The 14,183-nt window shown below is 52.8% G+C and overlaps 1 long non-coding RNA gene across 1 annotated transcript; it reads right to left on the bottom strand.

Annotated features, from left to right (window-relative positions):
- Window positions 1–6,192: 6,192 nt before the first annotated feature.
- LOC133362625 (uncharacterized) lies at window positions 6,193–8,198 on the bottom strand. Its single transcript, XR_009757518.1, has 3 exons — window positions 8,108–8,198; window positions 6,651–6,911; window positions 6,193–6,559 (listed from the first exon to the last, which is right to left on the bottom strand). It is a non-coding gene; the product is annotated as an uncharacterized LOC133362625 (long non-coding RNA).
- Between the last annotated feature and the right edge of the window lie 5,985 nt (window positions 8,199–14,183).

Genomic DNA, 14,183 nt, shown 5'->3' with positions numbered 1-14,183 from the left:
TGAGTGTGTACACTGTGTGTGTGTGCACACAATATGGTAGCGCATTCTCTATTCATTGTAGAGGTTCAAGGTTCAAATGGGACAGGCACAGCTGGCTACCCCAGTGACATTCACCAAAATATGCGCAGTCTGCTTCACGGCGGATGTAAGACAAGCCACGTGTCACTCACAACGCACAGGTCCTTGCATGTTGGTGTCACGGTCAAAATCGTGCTAAGTCCAGACATTGTCCAGACATTATCTAGGTTATTTAATTTAGTGTGTTCTTTCTCCCTCTCTCCTAATGTTCAAACTTGCTTACTTCACTACGCGTTTTCCGCACTCATTGACATGTTAATGTTTTACGTGTTTTCCGCACTCATTGACATGTTAATTTTTGTCTCTAACCCCTCCCTATCTCTGCCTCCCCTCTGCCTATTTAAGGCCTCACCACAGAGACGATCTCCCTCTCTGTACCTGTGTTACTCTCTCTCTATGTATCTTGGTGATATCTGTCTGCTCATATGTCTGTCTATAGTTTTTGTGGTTAGAATTTTTTGTTTGCTATTTCATTTATACCTGATGACGATTGCTTGTGTTGCAATCGAAACGTCGTGATTTTTATTTTATTTTACTTTAATTAATTTAAATTTTTTTACCTACGTGACTTTACCGAAAAAACCTAAGAATATTATCCAGAAAACCCACAAGGGAGATGACGCGTCAATCATCGCCCCCGAACGACAGACTCTTACGTGCAGGCCGGTGCAGGGCCACCACCTTGTGCCACACAGGGGCAGCTGCCACTTGGGGGCGCCCTTCGATTGTTTGAGACGAGATTCGATACGAAACACCGAGTTGCTGAGGCAATTAAGCAAGCAACTTATGAATGCAAATGTGATGTTCATAACGTGGTGAATCCATGAGAGGTGTTTTGGGTTTGATCGCAAAAATATATAAATGTGTCGTTAAAATCTGCCACCACCAACTAGTGAGGGTTGTCACGTAAACAGAACGTGACAATTCGTCACTAGCACAGCACTAGTGTATAGTGTAGTGTATAGTGTAGTGTAGTGTGTAGTGTATGTAGTGTAGTGTGTAGTGTATAGTGTAGTGTATAGTGTAGTGTGTAGTGTACAGTGTAGTGTATAGTGTAGTGTACAATGTAGTGTACAATGTAGTGTACAATGTAGTGTAGTGTATAGTGTAGTGTATATAGTAGTGTACAGTGTAGTGTATAGTGTAGTGTACAATGTAGTGTACAGTGTAGTGTGTAGTGTAGTGTATAGTAGTGTATAATGTAGTGTAGTGTATAGTGTAGTGTATAGTGTAGTGTGTAGTGTAGTGTATAATGTAGTGTACAATGTAGTGTATAGTGTAGAGTAGTGTATAGTGTAGTGTATAATGTAGTGTACAATGTAGTGTATAGTGTAGTGTATAGTGTATAGTGTAGTGTATAGTGTAGTGTATAGTGTAGTAGTGTATAGTGTAGTGTGTAGTGTAGTGTATAGTATAGTGTAGTGTATAGTGGTGTATAGTGTAGTGTAGTGTGTAGTGATAGTGTAGTGTATAGTGTAGTGTATAGTAGTGTATAATGTAGTGTAGTGTGTAGTATATAAATAAGTCTTGCCGTTACAGAAGATGCCTTCCCGTTACAGAAGATGTCTTCCCGTTACAGAAGATGTCTTCCCGTTACAGATGTACAGAGGCACAGACACGGAGACAGTTTCAGTTTAAAGTTTAATTTATTTTGAGGTATAACCACGTGACCCATGGGGCAACAAACAAAAACACGAAAAAATAAAATCTTAAAATGACGACGCGCAACAGAAACATCCAGGAGAAAAAACCTTCCCCAAAAATCAGCGCATATCAAACAATGACAACCATAATACAATTTACATTAAAGTTATGAGACACAAAGACAGACAGACACGCGCAGAGAGAGAGATGGCTTAGCGAAGTGGCTTATCATCTCAGGGACAGACCCAGCAGGCGCCGTGGGTTGACTGCTGTGCCAGGCTAGGTGCAGGAGGAGGTCACGGGACAGACCCAGCAGATGCCGTGCTGTGCCAGGCTAGGTGCAGGAGGAGGTCACGGGACAGACCCAGCAGGTGACACGGGTTGACTGCTGTGCCAGGCTAGGTGCAGGAGGAGGGGGTCATGGGACAGATCCTGTGGTGCCATGGGTTGACTGCTGTGCCAGGCTAGGTGCAGGAGGAGGGGGTCATGGGACAGATCCTGCAGGTGCCATGGGTTGACTGCTGTGCCAGGCTAGGTGCAGGAAGTCACGGGACAGACCCTGCAGGTGCCGTGGGTTGACTGCTGTGCCAGGCTAGGTGCATGAGGAGGTCACGGAGCAGACCCAGCAGGTGCCATGGGTTGACTGCTGTGCTAAGCTAGGTGCATGGGTCTGTGTGGTGAGTCTATGGATCTCTGTGTAGTGAGTCTATGGGTCTCTGTGTAGTGAGGCTATGGATCTCTGTGTGGTGAGTCTATGGGTCTGTGTGAAGTCTTGGGTCTCTGTGAGTATATGGGATTCTGTATGAGTCTATGGGTCTCTGTGTGAGTATATGTGACTCTGTATGATGAGTCTATGAGTCTCTGTGTGGTGATCCTATGAATCTCTGTGACGAGTCTATGGGTCTGTGTAGTGAGTCTATGGGTCTGTGTGGTGAGTCGATGGATCTCTGTATGATGAGTCTATGGGTCTCTGTGTGGTCAGTCTATGGGTCTCTGTGTGAATATATGGGATTGTGTGGTGAGTCTATGGGTCTGTGTGGTGAGTCTATGAGTCTCTGTGTGGTGAGTCTATGGATCTCTGTGTGATGAGTCTGTGGGTCTCTGTGTGGTGAGTCTGTGGGTTTGTGTGGTGAGTCTATGGGTCTCTGTGTAGTGAGTCTATGGGTCTCTGTGTGATGAGTCTATGGGTCTCTGTATGAGTCTGTGGGTCTCTGTGTGATGAGTCTGTGGGTCTCTGTGTGGTGAGTCTGTGGGTCTCTGTGTGATGAGTCTATGGGTCTCTGTGTGGTGAGTCTATGGGTCTCTGTGTAGTGATTCTATGGATCTGTGTGATGAGTCTATGGATCTGTGTGTGATGAGTCTGTGGGTCTCTGTGTGATGAGTCTGTCGGTCTCTATGTGATGAGTCTGTGGGTCTCTGTGTGATGAGTCTGTGGGTCTGTGTGATGAGTCTATGGGTCTGTGTGATGAGTCTATGGGTCTCTGTGTGGTGAGTCTATGAATCTGTGTGTGATGAGTCTATGGGTCTCTGTGTGATGAGTCTGTGGGTCTCCGTGTGATGAGTCTGTGGGTCTGTGTGGTGAGTCTGTGGGTCTCTGTGTGAGTCTATGGGTCTCTGTGTGATGAGTCTATGGGTCTCTGTATGATGAGTCTGTGGGTCTCTGTGTGGTGAATCTGTGGGTCTCTGTGTGATGAGTCTGTGGGTCTCTGTGTGGTGAGTCTGTGGGTCTCTGTGTAGTGAGTCTATGGGTCTCTGTGTGATGAATCTATGGGTCTCTTGTGTGGTGAGTCTATGGGTCTCTGTGTAGTGATTCTATGGATCTGTGTGATGAGTCTATGGATCTGTGTGTGATGAGTCTGTGGGTCTCTGTGTGATGAGTCTGTCGGTCTCTATGTGATGAGTCTGTGGGTCTCTGTGTGATGAGTCTGTGGGTCTCTATGTGATGAGTCTGTGGGTCTCTGTGTGATGAGTCTATGGGTCTGTGTGATGAGTCTATGGGTCTCTGTGTGGTGAGTCTATGAATCTGTGTGTGATGAGTCTATGGGTCTCTGTGTGATGAGTCTGTGGGTCTCCGTGTGATGAGTCTGTGGGTCTGTGTGGTGAGTCTGTGGGTCTCTGTGTGGTGAGTCTGTGGGTCTCTGTGTGGCGAGTCTGTGGGTCTCTGTGTGGCGAGTATGTGGGTCTCTGTGTAGTGAGTCTATGGGTCTCTGTGTGATGAGTCTATGGGTCTCTGTATGAGTCTGTGGGTCTCTGTGTGATGAGTCTGTGGGTCTCTGTGTGGTGAGTCTGTGGGTCTCTGTGTAGTGAGTCTGTGGGTCTCTGTGTGATGAATCTATGGGTCTCTTGTGTGGTGAGTCTATGGGTCTGTGTAGTGATTCTATGGATCTGTGTGATGAGTCTATGGATCTGTGTGTGATGAGTCTGTGGGTCTCTGTGTGGTGAGTCTGTGGGTCTCTGTGTGGTGAGTCTATGGGTCTCTGTGTGGTGAGTCTGTGGGTCTCTGTGTGATGAGTCTGTGGGTCTCTATGTGATGAGTCTGTGGGTCTCTGTGATGAGTCTGTGGGTCTCTGTGTGATGAGTCTATGGGTCTCTGTGTGATGAGTCTATGGGTCTCTGTGTGGTGAGACTATGAATCTGTGTGTGATGAGTCTATGGGTCTCTGTGTGATGAGTCTGTGGGTCTCTGTGATGAGTCTGTGGGTCTGTGGTGAGTCTGTGGGTCTCTGTGTGGCGAGTCTGTGGGTCTCTGTGTGATGCGTCTGTGGGTCTCTGGGTGGTGAGTCTGTGGGTCTCTGTGTGATGAGTCTGTGGGTCTTGAACGGATTGTTTTCTCGCTTACCCCTTATGACGTTTCAAAGGTTGCGATTCGCCCAAGATGGCGCTTCACTTCTGCCGGATTTTGAGAGCGGACGGGGCTTGGTCCGAGTCCTTGTTTGTGTAAAGTAGTAACTCGGCAGGAGACGACTTCACGGGTAGCACACTCTTTATTTTCACCAACTTGTAGTTACACGGATGACTAACACCCACTTAGCTACACGGGTGACCAACACCCACTCAGCTACACGGGTGACTAACACCCACTCAGCTACACGGGTGACCAACACCCACTCAGCTACACGGGTGACTAACACCCACTCAGCTACACGGGTGACCAACACCCACTCAGCTGTACTGACACGGGCTCTTACGCCCCGTAGCCTTCCGGGACACACCCAGCCGGGGTGCCCGTCTCGGCTCTGGGTACCACCGTCCCGACCCACACGGGCGTCGGACTACGGTCCCCCCAGTCTCGGCTCCGAGCCACACAGGGCCCCGGTCCCCACAAGGACGGCGGGACTAGGGGTCTCGGGCCCCTACCTCCTCCACCCCGTCTTCAACTGGTTAACACTGACCACGAGTGCTCTCGCGCGTCCCCCTTTATACCCCTCCTGCGGACGTCGCTGAGAGTACCCACTTATCTGACCAATCACTGCGCACTCGCTACGATCCTCTTTTCCCAGCTTGTGTGAGCGCGCCTCACCACCGGCGCGCGCGTCCATGCCACGCCCACACCGCGTGCCCAACCCCGCGCCCCGTGATCCATCACTGCCGGCGCACGTCAATACCACCACTACATTTGCATTCAATAAAAGTCCACAAAGTGGTCGGGAAAACTACGGCGGAGTATCTCTTCGTGTTCGGCGTTGCGTGGCGTTTTTTTACGTTTGAAATGAAGGTTTAGTGCGTGGTGTCCCGTCATGGCACCTTCTTGTCGGTGTCAAAGTGTACATCAGCCGCACCCAGTTTACACAACAAAGGCTCATTCCTAACAGCGTGCTTCAGCCGCACCGAACCTCACAACAATAATATTCAGGGCCTACCTTGGCTCCTCCCACCCTCAACCAGTATATATACAAGTACTGTGTTCTTGGAATTTCTCTCACTTGATACAGCTGTCGTGCTGTGACGGTTCCACCTGAAGACGGAAGCGATTTTAATTTTATTTTACCAATTAAAATTTTTTACCTACCTGGTGACTTTACCGAAAAAACCTAAGAATCTGTAACGACGGCTTGGCGCACTTCTCTTGAGACGGCACTTCACTGCAGACGCGGCGACTTGGCATCGGCCGGAGATCCCCGCCGCGGGAGACTCGCGGCTCCCGTGGCGGGGATCTCCCCCTCGTACGGCAGCACGTGGCCCCCCTCGCCCCCCTTCGCAATCGCGCGACAAATCAAATCCGCCATTTTTTTTGTCGCAAAATATAATTGACGTTTATTGGCGCCCATTTTATTCCCTCACAAAATGTGTGCGCAGTGACGGGGTTTGCCACCTGTCACTGCGCACACTGCTCACCACGCCCCCCGACAGACCTGTTCCTCTTCACCTGAGGACGGCTGCTTGCGTTGTGGCCGAAATTCGTGAGAATTAATTAATGTTTTATTTTATTATTTTATTACTTCCATTCTACGTGACGACTTTACTGAAAGAACCAAGAAAAACCTGTTGACTGTGGGGGTTAACTAGAGGTGCGGGTGCGTCATACAACGGCCGAACCCACAAGGGGCACGTTAACTGGGGCAAGGCTCAAGGTGGGGATTCACTGGGAAGCTCCTGGAACCAGCGAGAGAGTTCCAGAGGTGGGCGTGGCCACGCTGGGCAAATATAAGGGAGAGGCAAGTGGGGGTTTGGGGCTGTCGTGGTGGTCTCGGGTCAAGGCTGTCGTCGCTGTCATCACTGCCGTCTCTTCGTCGTCGTCGTCGTCGCACAGCCAGCCAGCTATAGAGTTGTACGTCGCCGGTGTGGCTGTACGGGTGGCAAAGCTCTACGTGGCCCGGCGTGTATGTTACTCCGTGAGCCTGTCCGGAGCGTGTCGAGAAATCAAGTTAGCCGAGACAACCACGACACCACACGCCGTACAATAACAGCCACGTAGGGCGATACACCCACCTGCACGACAGGCTTTCGTCTGAATTCACATAGCCAGGCCTTGCCAGCACGCCGGCTCTGGCTAAATGTCCTCACGGAATGCTTTTCCCCGGTCGCCCGAGGGGCCGGTTGATTTCAATTTTCGGTTGACTTGGACCCAGCGGCTTGACATTCAACGTCTCCTGCGTCGTCCTCCTTCCCCAGCTCGTGGCTGGGCAGCCTCAGCCGGGCGCGCAGAACCGCGCCGTGCAGCGCCGCCGCCGCCGCCGCACCCTCCTCCAGCTGCGGCTCGCGGTGGGGAGGGAGGGAGGGGAATCCGGTGAGCTGCAAAGCTCTTTGCGGCAGGGCGGCGGTGCGGGTCGTCACAAAGTCACGGCGACAAAACAAAGCGGAGCGATCCGTCCTCCGTGAGGTGTCACGTGCGACCGGGCTGCGGTGCGTGTGTGTGTGTGCATGTGTGTGGTGGTGCGTGTGTGCGTGTGTGTACGTGTGTGTGCGTGTGTGTCTATGTGTGCACGTGTGTGCGTGTGTGTCTATGTGTGTGTGTGCGTGTGTGTGCGCGTGTGTGTGTCTATATGTGTGTCTATGTGTGTGTGCGTGTGTGCGCGTGTGTGCGTGTGTGCGTGTGTGTGCGTGTGCGTGTACGTGTGTGCGTGTGTGTGTCCGCGTGTGCGCGTGTGTGCGTGCGTGTGTGCGTGCGTGTGTGTCTATGTGCGTGCGTGTGTGTGTCTATGTGTGTGCGTGTGTGTGTGCGTGTGTGTCTATGTGTGTGCGTGCGTGTGGGGAGCGGTAGTGTAGCGGTTAGCGCTACGCTGCGCTATGAACCTGGAGACCCGGGTTCGATTCCCGCTCACGGCCAACACCAGTGATGATTATCTGAACCGGTCCTGGGCCTCCCCTAGGTCGACTCAGCTTCAAATGAGTACCTGGTGCGGTGTGTAGTAAACATCGCCGTTGGGAAAGTGTGTTGCGCGTGTAGTAGGAGGCACATGTGGTGCATCAGTCAGTCATCTCGGTCAGTCGACCCGTGGCACCTGCTGGGTCTGCCCCGTGACCTCCTGCCAGCGGGCGTTCGATACTTCACGTGGCCTCAAGGTGCACATGGCCTGGCACAAGCGCCGTGGTGACGTCACCGCCACTTAGTGGCGAATGGCGAGGATTGGTATTGGCACCGGGTGAAAGTGTGTGTTTGCGTGTGTGAACATGAGTGTGCAGTCCTGGGCCTCCCCTAGGTCGACTCAGCCTCAAATGAGTACCTGGTGCGGTGTGTCAACATCGCCACTGGGGAGACAAAGGCGGCCGGGCATGGTGCTGGCCACCCACCCCCTCGTCCGTGTGCCGTTCCGGCCTTCATAGGTGCTCGCTAACAGCACTTGCCCCTACAGTCTGTTAAGGCTACACGGGGGTTCTATGTCAACGCCGGCCTCGGGAACGAATTGTGTCCGTGGTGCAACAGAAACATCGAGACGAGGTCGTACCTTCATCCGGATCCGTCCAACTCCAAGCTCCGAGTGCGTGTCCCACGTGACGGAGAAGCAATGGCGGACGTGTCCGTAGCACTTGATGTCCAGCTTGAGGGTCACCGCCGTGGCGTCTGCTGCCACACAAGGAAGCGGCACTCTGCACATCGCCCACAGACCCCCCCACAACCTGCAGCCTGCACCCCCCTCTGTGGGTCTCTGTGGGTCTCTGCGGGTCTCTGTGGGTCTCTGCGGGTCGATGGGACTCTGCGAGTCACCGTTTGTCACTCATTTAGCGTAGGCTACGGGTAGGGAATCAAAACCCGCTTGCGACCTCTGCCGCCGCCGCCACCTGCCTGCGAGTGGCCCCGTCGCGGGGCTCGCGAAGCGCAGGCTCCCGGCGTGGACGTAGACGCGGCAGGGCCCCGCACGCACCTCCGCCGCCCCGCGGCGGCTCCACAGCCGCCCTTCCCACGCGGCCAGCGGCGGCCCGGCCCCGCCGCCCGCCGCCGGCAGGAGGTGAGCCCGCAGGGCCCCCAGCCAGGCCCGTCTCTGGGCCTCGTCGTCGGCGGCCAGGGCGAGGTACCCCGCGTCGGCGAAGACCGCCAGGCCGTACGGGGCCCGCGCGTCCGAGCGCTCCACCGCCGCCCCTAGCCCGCCGAGGGGCAGGACGCGGGGCGGCGGGCGGAGGAGCAGGCGGGCGAGGCGGGCGAGGCGGGCGGCGCCGGGCAGGTCGGGGTGGGGGAGCGGGAGGAGGCGGGGGTGGGGGCGCCCCGCCCCCCCAGGCCAGGCAGCTCTCCCGGGGGCTGCGGTAGCACTGGAGGAGGGGGGCTACGGTCCCGTCGCCCCCACGCAGCACGAAGAAGCGGCGGTGGCCACTTGGCCGCTCGGTGAGGAAGCCGCTGAACAGCACGGAGCTCCAGCGGAGCCACGGAGCTCCAGCCGGCGGTGGCGGTGGTGATAGTGGTGGTGATGGTGGTGGTGGTGATGGTGGTGATAGTGGTGATAGTGGTGGTGGTGTTAGTGGTGGTGGTGATAGTGGTGGTGGTGATGGTGGTGATGGTGGCGGTGGTGATAGTGGCGGTGGTGGTGATAGTGGTGATAGTGGTGATAGTGGTGATGGTGTTAGTGGTGGTGGTGACAGTGGTGGTGGTCGTGGTGTTAATGGTGGTAATGGTGACAGTGGTGGTGGTAGTGGTGGTGTGGGCGATGGCGGTGGTGATGGTGGTAGTGGTGGTGATGGCGATAGTGGTCGTGGTCGTGGTGGTGGTAGTGTGGGTGATGGCGGTGGTGATTGTGGTAATGGTGGTGATAGTGTGGTTGATGACAGTGTTGATGGTGATAGTGGTGGTAAAGGTGGTGGTGATGGTGGTGATAGTGTGGGTGATGGCGGTGTTGATGATGGTGATAATGGTGGTGGTGATGGTAGTGTGGGTGATGGTGATTGCAGTGATGGATGTATTTGCAACCACGTTCGCATTCTATAGTGCCCACCATGACAAGCGGAGGTGCATGGGGTGGTGATGTAGTGACGCTGGTTATTTTGCTCAAGTGGTGATGGTGGTAATGATGATGGTGATGGTGGTGACGGTGGTGTGGTGACGACGGTGTGGTGATGGTGGCCGTTTTGGTATCGGTGTGGTAATGGCGTAGAGAGATCGCGACGGTGCGATGATTGTGAGTGTGCTGATGGTGGTATGGAGATGGTGGCGTGGTGATGGTGACGGTGGCGTGGTGATGGTGATGCGGTAATGGTGATGACGGTGTAATGATGGTGTGGTGATGGTGGTGATGGTGGTGGTGATAGTGGTGATGGTGGTGGAGTGCTGGTAGTAGCGACATTGCGTGAGTGTGTGTGAGTTTACGTGTGTGGGTGGGTATGTGTAAGTGTGTGAGTGTGAGTGCGAGTGTGGGTGGGTGTGAGTGCGTGTGAGTGTGTGCGTGGGTGTGTGTGAGTGTGTGAGTTTGCGTGTGTGGGTGGGTATGTGTGAGTGCGTGTGTGTGAGTGTGGGTGGGTGTGTGAGTGCGTGTGAGTGTGTATGCGTGAGTGTGCGTGTGAGTGCGTGTGTGAGTGTGTGTGTGGGTGTGTGTGAGTGTGTGTGCGTGTGTGGGTGTGTGTGGGTGCGTGCGTGTGAGTATGTGTGTGTGTGTGTCAGTGTGTGTGTGTCAATGTGTGGTGTCAACGTGTGTGTGTCAATGTGTTTGTGTCAATGTGTGTGTGTCAGTGTGTGTGTGTCAATGTGTGTGTGTCAATGTGTGTGTCAGTGTGCGTGTGTCAATGTGCGTGTGTCAGTGTGTGTGTCAGTGTGTGTGTGTCAGTGTGTGTGTGTGTCAGTGTGTGTGTGTCAATGTGTGTGTGTCAGTGTGTGTGTGTCATGTGTGTGTGTCAATGTGTGTGTGTCAGTGTGTGTGTGTCAGTGTGTGTGTGTCAGTGTGTGTGTGTCAATGTGTGTGTGTCAGTGTGTGTGTCAATGTGTGTGTGTCAGTGTGTGTGTGTCAATGTGTGTGAGTCAATGTGTGTGTCAATGTGTGTGTCAGTGTGTGTGTTGTTGCCTCTTCCACTACTGAATTGTCCTGCACACCAGACGATGTAGTTAACATCCTGGGGAGAGAGACTCCAAACTCCAAACACAGCAGCAGCAGCAGCGTCGTCAGGGTCGGGATCGAACCACCACCACAACAACACCACCACCACAACAACCACCACTACCACCACCACAACAAACACCACCACCACTACAACCACCACCACAACCACCACTACAACCACCACCACAACAACCACCACCACTACAACAACCACCACCACTACAACCACCACTACCACCACAACAACCACCACCACTACAACCACCACAACAACCACCACAACAACCACCACTACAACCACCACTACCACAACCACCACAACAACCACCACCACCGCAACCACTACAACAACCACCACTACCACCACCACAACAACCACCCTACCACCACAACAACCACCACTACAACCACCACTACAACCACCACCACCACCACAACAACCATCACTACCACCACCACCACAACCACCACTACAACCACCACTGCAACCACCACCACAACAACCACCACAACCACAACAACCACCACAACCACTACAACCACCACCACAACCACCACTACAACCACCACCACAACCACCACTACAACCACCACTACAACCACCACAACAACCACCACAACCACAACAACCACCACTACAACCACCACTGCAACCACCACCACAACAACCACCACTACAACCACCACAACAACCACCACTACCACCACCACTACAACCACCACTACCACCACAACTACAACAACCACCACAACAACAACCACAACAACAACCACAAAACCACTACAACCACCACCACAACCACCACCACTACAACCACCACTACAACCACCACCACTACAACCACCACTACAACCACCACTACAACCACCACCACTACAACCACCACAACACAACCTCCAACCTGGGTGCCGCCATCTTGAACTTGGCGATGGTCTCCGGGTTATGACGTCCCGGGAATCGTTTGTTCGATTCTCATCGATTCTAATCGTTGGTTTGCGCGTCTCTCTCTGCTAATCGATTCCCATCGATTATAATCATCGTTTTGCGTGTCTCCCTCTCTCTGATGATCGATTATCATCGATTAAATTATCCGTTCCGATGGCTCCGTGTGGCTATGAGATGTTGACCACCTCGCCTGGTCTACAGGAGGTCGTGGGTTCGATCTCTCATCATCACGGTGGCTATGAGATGTTGACCACCTCGCCTGGTCTACAGGAGGTCGTGGGTTCGATCTCTCTCATCATCATCACGGTGGCTATGAGATGTTGACCACCTCGCCTGGTCTACAGGAGGTCGTGGGTTCGATCTCTCTCATCATCATCATCACGGTGGCTATGAGATGTTGACCACCTCGCCTGGTCTACAGGAGGTCGTGGGTTCGATCTCTCTCATCATCATCATCACGGTGGCTATGAGATGTTGACCACCTCGCCTGGTCTACAGGAGGTCGTGGGTTCGATCTCTCCATCATCATCATCACGGTGGCTATGAGATGTTGACCACCTCGCCTGGTCTACAGGAGGTCGTGGGTTCGATCTCTCTCATCATCATCATCACGGTGGCTATGAGATGTTGACCACCTCGCCTGGTCTACAGGAGGTCGTGGGTTCGATCTCTCTCATCATCATCATCACGGTGGCTATGAGATGTTGACCACCTCGCCTGGTCTACAGGAGGTCGTGGGTTCGATCTCTCTCATCATCATCATCATCACGGTGGTGAGTGATGGTGGTGAGTGATGGTGGTGAGTGATGGTGAGGGTGATGGTGGTGAGTGATGGTGGTGAGTGGTGGTGGTGTGATGGTGGTGAGGGTGGTGGTGGTGAGTGATGGTGGTGGTGGTGAGGCCACCTCCATCACTACCATCACCACCACTCCACTATTACCACCACCACTGTAACGTCCACCAACACCACGACCTCTACTTCCAACATCACCACATCATCACCACCATCAACACCACCATCACCACCACCATCACCACCTCCATCATCACCACCATCACCACCACCATCATCACCACCATCACCACCACCATCACTACCACCATCACCACCACCATCATCACCATCATCACCACCATCACCACCATCATCACCACCATCATCACCATGATCACCACCACCATCACCACCACCATCACCACCACCATCATCACCACCATCACCACCATCATCCCCACCATCATCACCATGATCACCACCACCATCACCACTGCAACTCAGTTTGTACAAACTGAAATGTCGTGATTTTTATTTTATTTTACTTTTATTAATTTAAATTTTTTACCTACGTGGCTTTACCGAAAGAAAATCAACCTAAGAGTATGTGTGTGTGGTGTGATATCAGCAAATTCCATTGGCCAACATCTAATTTGTTTTATTTTAAGGCCACAACATTGTTGACGAACGTGCTGAGTGTTTTGTCTTCATGAGACGCGTTGTGTGTGACCACCGCGTGTGCGCACAATGCACGAGCTGGCACCATGAGCGCTCGGCGTGGAGCGGTGGCGCAGTTGTTAGCGCACACCATCAGAATGTTTATACTGGAGGAATCCGATGAGCGATAAAGCTCTTTTAGACAGATGTCCAGTCGGGGCAGGTCAGAACGTGCCACAACAACGATACAGAGACGCAATAGAAGTCCTAAGTAGAGGAAAGGTAATCGAATCACTTACAAAATGTACACAAACTAAACTTAACTATTTTCTAGTTTAGTTTACAGCACTCCGCTGCAAATCCAGCAACTTGAGTTTCAATTCCCGGCCACTGCTGACATCAGCGGTGAGTCACATCTGAACCACATCGTGGTTGCCTTTCACCACATCCCCGCGGTGACCAGCGTGGTGAAGTATGGTCAAACAATGCCCACGGCGAGGGGGAGGCATTCATCCAGCAGCAGGGCATGGACACAGCGCTCCTCCGTACGTTGTGTCTATAGTTATACGAATCAGAATATTTATTTTAAATTTGAGAAATCCGATGATCTACGAAGCTCTATTTTTTTCAGAAGTTCAGAAGTTTCACTGGACGAGGAAGCCCGGACCAGCTGACAAGCCCTCCTTTTCAAGGGCGACACGGCCGGCAGACAACATCAAAGCACTCCACAATTACAGTTATTATTATTAAAAAAAAATGTTTTATTAGAAAAGTGCTCCTGTTATACACTTTGACACGGGGGGGCGGTGGGGGGAAATATCCTTTATCCGCTGGGAAATAAAAAAAAATAAGCCACGGAAATTCACGGCAACACAAAAAATAAAAGGCAGAATCGGAGCGGCTGCGGTTGGGAGATGTTGGTGTGGACCCAGCGCCCTCGGAGGATCAGAGGGATGTGCGAGTAACGAAGCAAAAAACAAGTCTCCGCGGAGAGAGGCAGTTCTGTTGCCTAACTCCGTCGCGTACTTGCGGATTCTGTGGCGTACAAACGCGCTCGATCTGGGGTTTACCCCCCTCCCCCCCCTTGCAGATGACAATGGATCTCGGCTGGTTAACAAAACTAACAA

This window comes from Lethenteron reissneri, unplaced genomic scaffold, assembly GCF_015708825.2.
Source record: "Lethenteron reissneri isolate LAM-NWPU_2019-01 unplaced genomic scaffold, ASM1570882v1 scaffold_1554, whole genome shotgun sequence".
In the NCBI taxonomy this organism is placed as follows: Eukaryota; Metazoa; Chordata; class Hyperoartia; order Petromyzontiformes; family Petromyzontidae; genus Lethenteron; species Lethenteron reissneri.
The sequence above is the reverse complement of the archived record's forward strand: the minus strand, read 5'-3'. Positions and strand labels throughout refer to the sequence as shown.